We start from the raw sequence: 6537 nt of genomic DNA on the forward strand, positions 1-6537 counted from the left end.
ATATATTATCTAAAATTCCAATTTCCCACAAAAATTATGAGATATATAAAGACAAAGACAAGACTTCAAGTAGTCACTATAAATATGTTCACAGAACTAAAGGAAACCATGCTTAAAGAAGTAAATGAAGATATAAATACAATGTCTCATCAAATAGAGAATATAAACAAAGAGATATAAATTATTTTTTAAAAAGAATCAAATGAAAATTGTAGAGTTGAAAAATTAAAAAATTCAAATGAAAAATTCACTAGAGGATCACAACAGTAGATTTCAAATAGCAGAAGAAACTATCAGCAAATTTAAAGAAAGTTCAATAGAGATTATGCAATCTGAAAAACACAGGAAAAAGAATGAGAGGACCTGAATAAAACCTCAGAGAAATGTGGGAGACCATTAAGCATACCAGCTTACACATAATGGGAATACCAAGAGGTAGAGGAGAGAAAGGAGCAGAAAAAATAATCAAATGAAATAATGACTGAAGATGTCCCAAATCTGATGAAAAAATTAACCTAGACACTCAAGAAACTCAAGAAACTCTAAATAGGATAAAGACAATGAGGTCTGAAAACAGACATATCATAGTAAAAATGCTGAAAACCAAAGAAAAGGAGAAAATCTTGAAGGCAGCAAGAGTAAAATGACTCCTCATTTACAAGAGAACATCAATAAAATTAATAAATGATTTTTCATCAGAAATGATGGACATCAGATGACAGCGAGGTGATATACTCTAAATGTTCAAAGAAGAAAATGATCAACCAAGAATCCTACATTCAGCCAATGAATCTGTCAAAAATGAAAGTGGAATAAGAACATTTGCAGCTTAAAAAATTGAGAAATTTCATTGCTAGTAGACCCACCTCACAAAAATACGAAAGAAAGTTACTCAGTTTGAAAGAAAATAAGCACAAACAATAATTCAAATCCATACAAAAAGTAAAGATCATTAAAAGAAGGAATAATGGCCAGGCGTGGTGGCTCACACTTGTAATCCTAGCACTCTGGGAGGATCATTTGAGGTCAGGAGTTCGAGATCAGCCTGAGCAAGAGTGAGAGTGTCTCTACTGAAAATAGGAAAATTAGCCAGGAGTGGTGGTATGCACCTGTAGTCCCAGATATTTGGGAGGCTGTGGCAAGAGGATCACTTGAGCCCAGATGTTTGAGGCTGCTCTGAGCTAGGCTGATGCTATGGCATTCTAGCCTGGGTGACAAAAAAAAAAAAAAACCCAAAAAACAACAACAAAAAAAGAGTTTAAATGGATATTTTCCTCCTTTTTTATTTTTTATTTTTTTTTATTTTAAAGTTTTGCTTTAAAATAAAAAAAAAAATTTAATGGACCCCTCCTGGCCAAGGCTATAGACTAAAACTAAATTGCCTGCCACAAGGAGGGAGGTCAGACATGCCTCTTCATGCTCCTTTTTCCCTCCTTTTTTGTCTTAACTGATTAAAATCAACCAATCGAATAAAACAGTATGCACCTAATTTGTATTGTAGGACCTATAACACATAGAAAAGTAATATATTTGCCAATAATAGCATGAAGGAGATGAATGGGAGCCAAAGATGTACCAGGTTAAAAAAAATAACTCCAGATGGTGACTTGAATCTACAGGAACAAATAAAGAGAACTTAATATGGCAAATAAGAAGGTTAATATAAAACACACCTATGTGTGTGTGTGTGTGTGTATATATATATATATATACACACACACACACACACATATCACCCAGCTTCTTTAATATACATAAAGTAATAATTATAAGTGCATTATTGAGTTTGTAACATGTATAGATTTAATAGGCATAATAAAATGTCACAAAAAGGGTGAAAGGAATAGAGCTATATAAAAGTAATGTTTCTGGCCGTGCGCGGTGGCTCACGCCTGTAATCCTAGCACTCTGGGAGGCCGAGGCGGGTGGATTGCTCAAGGTCAGGAGTTCGAGACCAGCCTGAGCGAGACCCCGTCTCTACTAAAAATAGAAAGACATTATATGGACACCTAAAAATCTATATAGAAAAAATTAGCCGGGCATAGTGGCGCATGCCTGTAGTCCCAGCTACTCGGGAGGCTGAGGCAGTAGGATCGCTTGAGCCCAGGAGTTTGAGGTTGCTGTGAGCTAAGCTGACGCCACGGCACTCACTCTAGCCTGGGCAACAAAGTGAGACTCTGTCTCAACAAAAAAAAAAAAAAAAAGTAATGTTTCTATATACCACTAGAATTAAGTTACCAGAAATCTAAAGGAGATTCTGATAGGTTAAAATATATATGGTAAATCCTAATGCAACCACTAAGGAAATAATTCAAAGAATATAATGAAAAACTCATTACAGAAATGAATGTTACACTAGAAAATATTCACTAAATGTAAAGGACACCAGGAAACGATGAAGAGAGGAACAAAGAGACATGAGACAGATAGAAAACAAAAAGTAAAATACAGGCATAATTCTAATTATTCAGTAATAGCATTAAATATAAATGGATTGAGCAATCTAATCAAAAGGTATTGTCAGCTTGGATTTTTAAAAAGATCCAATCATATGCCATCATCAGTATATAATTACCTAATGTCAGACTTAATGGTGAAAATTGGATACTTTTTCCTTTAAATCAGGGATGAGACAAGGATGTCTGCTTTTGCCACATTCATTCAACATTGTACTGGAGGTTCTAGTCAAAGAAATTAGGCAAGAAAAATAAATAAAAGGAATATTCATACAGGACACTAAGAAGTAAAACTATCTTTATTTGTAGATGACATAAATTTGTATATAAAAAATCCGAGGGAATCAACTGAAAGCTATTAGAACTAATAAGTGAGTTCAGCAAGGTTGTATATAAGATCAATATACAAAATTAATTCTATTCCTAGACACCAGCAATGAACAATTTAAAATGTAATTAAGAAGCAATTCCATTTAAAATAACATCAAAAATTATGAAATAATTAGGAATAAATTTAACCAAGGAGGTGCAATACCTGTACACTGAAAACTACAAATTATTGCTGAAAGAAATTAAAGATTTAAATAAATGGAAAGAGATACCATGTTCGTGAATTAAAGATTTAATAGTGTTAACATGGCAATGCTATACAAATTGAGCTGCAGATTCAATGCATTGCCTATCAAAGTTCCAACTGCCTATTTTGCAGAAATGTAAAAGTTGATTCTAAAATTTATATGGAATTGCAAAGGACCCTGAATAGCCAAAACAATCTTGGAAAAGAAGAACAAAGTTGGATGACTCATATTTCCTGATTTCAAAATTTACTGTACAGCTACAGTAATTGATACAGTGTGGTACTGGCATAAGGATAGATATATAGATCAATGGAATAGAATCGAGAGCCCTAACACAAACTGATATATTTATGTTCAATTGATTTTTGACAAGGGTGCCAAGACCATTCAATGGCAAAAGAACAGTCTTTTCAATAAATGGCCCTGGGACAACTAGATAAGCACAAACCAAAAAAAAAAAACAAAAAAAAAAAAAAGAGAGAGAGAGAGAGATGGACCACTGCCTCATTCCTTACATGAAAAATAATTCAAAATGGACCAAAAACCTATATGTAAAAGCTAAAATTATAAAAGTCTTGAAGAAAACTAGGGGCAAATATTCACAGCCTTGAATTTGGCAATATTTTCTTTGTTATGACACCAAAAGCACAAAAAACACAAGCAATAGCAAAAAGAAGAACAGATAAATTGAACTTCATCAAAATTTTAAAAATCTGTGCTTCAAACAAAGGACATTATCAAGAAAGTGAAAAGACAACCCACAGAATGGGAGAAAATATTTGCACATCAGATAGCTGATATCATGTATCTAGAATACATGAAGAATACTTACAATTCAACAACAAAAAGATAAACCACCCAACCTGCAAGAGACTTAAACAGACATTTCTCCAAAGAAGATATACAAATGACCAATTGATACATAAAAAGATGACCATCAACAGGGAAATGCAAATTAAAACCACAATGAGATACCACTTCATACCCAGTAGGATGACAATCAAAATGTCAGATAACAACAAGTGTTGGTAAGGATGCGAAGTAACTGGAACCATTGTACACTATAAATGGGAACAGAAAATGGTACACCTACTTTGAAAAACAGTTTGGTGTTTCCTCAAAAAGTTGAACATATAGTTATCATTTGACCCAGAAATTCTACTCTTAGGTATATACCCACAATAAGTGAAAACATATGTCCAAACAACTTGTACATGTATGTTTATAACAAACAGCATTATTTATGATAGCCAAAAGGTGGAAACAATCCAAATGCCCATCAACAGATCAGTGGATAAAAAATGTGGTATTTCCATACAATAAAATATTATTCAGCTATAAATAAGAACAAAGTACTGATGCATTCTACAACATGGGCGAACCTTAAAAACATTATGCTATGTGCAAGAATTCAGTCACAAAATATCACATATTATATGATCCCACTTCTCTGAAATGTCTAGAGTATGCAAATCTATAGAGAAAGAATGTATGTTAGTAGTCTTCTACGTATAGCAGGGATGGGATAGGTTAGAAAGTAATAACTAGTGTGTACAGGGTTTCTTTTGGGATGATAAAAATGTTCTAAAATTGTGCTCATAGTTGCATGACTATGTGAGTATACTAAAAACTATGGAATCATACACTTTAAATGGATGAATTGCATGGTATGTGAATTGTAAGGTATTATATGTCAATAAAACTTACAAACATTTAGGCCGGGCGCGGTGGCTCACGCCTGTAATCCTAGCACTCTGGGAGGCCGAGGCGGGTGGATCGCTCGAGGTCAGGAGTTCGAGACCAGCCTGAGCAAGAGTGAGACCCCGTCTCTACTAAAAATAGAAAGACATTATATGGACAACTAAAAATCTATATAGAAAAAATTAGCCGGGCATAGTGGCGCATGCCTGTAGTCCCAGCTACTCGGGAGGCTGAGGCAGTAGGATCGCTTAAGCCGAGGAGTCTGAGGTTGCTGTGAGCTAAGCTGACGCCACGGCACTCACTCTAGCCTGGGCAACAAAGTGAGACTCTGTCTCAACAAAAAAAAAAAAAAACAAAAAAAAACTTACAAACATTTACATCAAAATATATGTGATTTAAATATATGTAAGCTGATTAAATTTACCCCATTAAAATAAACAGATATTCAAATTTATTCTAAAAAGAAATCTAGTTACATGCTATTTACATGGCATTGCTAAAACAAAATGACTGAGAAAGTAGGAAAATAAATAAATATAAAATACATTCAAGGCAAATGCCAAAAGAAAGGAAGCAATAGGGACAATATTATTATTATAAACAGTAGATGCATTAAAATGCATTAAACACATTATAAGTGTATAGTTTATAATAAACCATAACATTTATTCATCTAATAATCTCACTTTAAACTGAGCAAAGTAAAAAATATCAGAAAAGCAAGGAAAAATGGACACATGTACAACCATAACAGAAAATTTTAGCAATTCTTTCTCAGAAACTAACAGTTTAAAGAAGTAAAACTAATAAACCTAACAATAGAAATATAGAATATATTCTATATTCTATTCTATAAAAGTATCATTTAATGAATTTGAATTCACATATGTACAAAAGCATAAGCATATCAATACATATTGTGGCAGATTGCTACACTCAGCTATCCAGCTGTAGTCCCCATTTTCAGCCTCCCTTTTAAGCAGGTGAGGCCCTGTGACTGAATTCTTTTGAATGGAATGTAAGCAACTGTAATCTGTGCAAGTTATGCCTGCATTGCTAAAATAAAAAGCATTCGCTTTGGACTTCCTCTTTCTCATTCCCAATGTCTGGGACAAAGATGTGCTTGAGTCCCAGCTCAAATCATGCAAACAAGGACAACATTCCAGGGATAGCAGAACAGCAAAGCAGAAGGAACGTGGGTCCTAGACTGACTAGGTAAAGCAAAGCTGTCGCCCTTCCTGGGTCACATAAATTAGGACTATTGTATGCAAGAGAAATTAATGACTATTTTCCTTTAGTCATCCTGTTTTAGGGTCTCTTTGTTACATGAGATTCAGCTTACTACAGATAAATGAAAGATAGATAATAAACAGTTAGATATACATAAATAGAGCTTTGCATCCAAACCACAAAAAAATATATCCTTTTCAAATGTTCGTGGGGTATTTCCAAAAGTTGATCATATACTAGAGGACTAAAATTTCCTCAGTTTCCCCAAATAGAAATCATACAAGCTACAGTCTTGCACCATAATAGACTATATAAATAAGCAAATAAGTGAGAGACTGAGGAATGAATGGATAACTGATAGATGGATAGATAAATAGATGAACAAAGCACCTGGAAAATACCACTATATGTCTAAATAACTCCTGAGTAAAGACAAAATAAAAATCTGGGTCAGTATGAAAGACAATGAGATTGCTACATATAAATACCTATGGGATACATGCAAATAGCAATATTCAGAGAAGATTTAAAGTTTTAAAAACATTTATTAGAAATTATTTATAAAACAAAAC

Source organism: Eulemur rufifrons, chromosome 30 (genome assembly GCF_041146395.1).
Source record: "Eulemur rufifrons isolate Redbay chromosome 30, OSU_ERuf_1, whole genome shotgun sequence".
Classification (NCBI taxonomy): domain Eukaryota; kingdom Metazoa; phylum Chordata; class Mammalia; order Primates; family Lemuridae; genus Eulemur; species Eulemur rufifrons.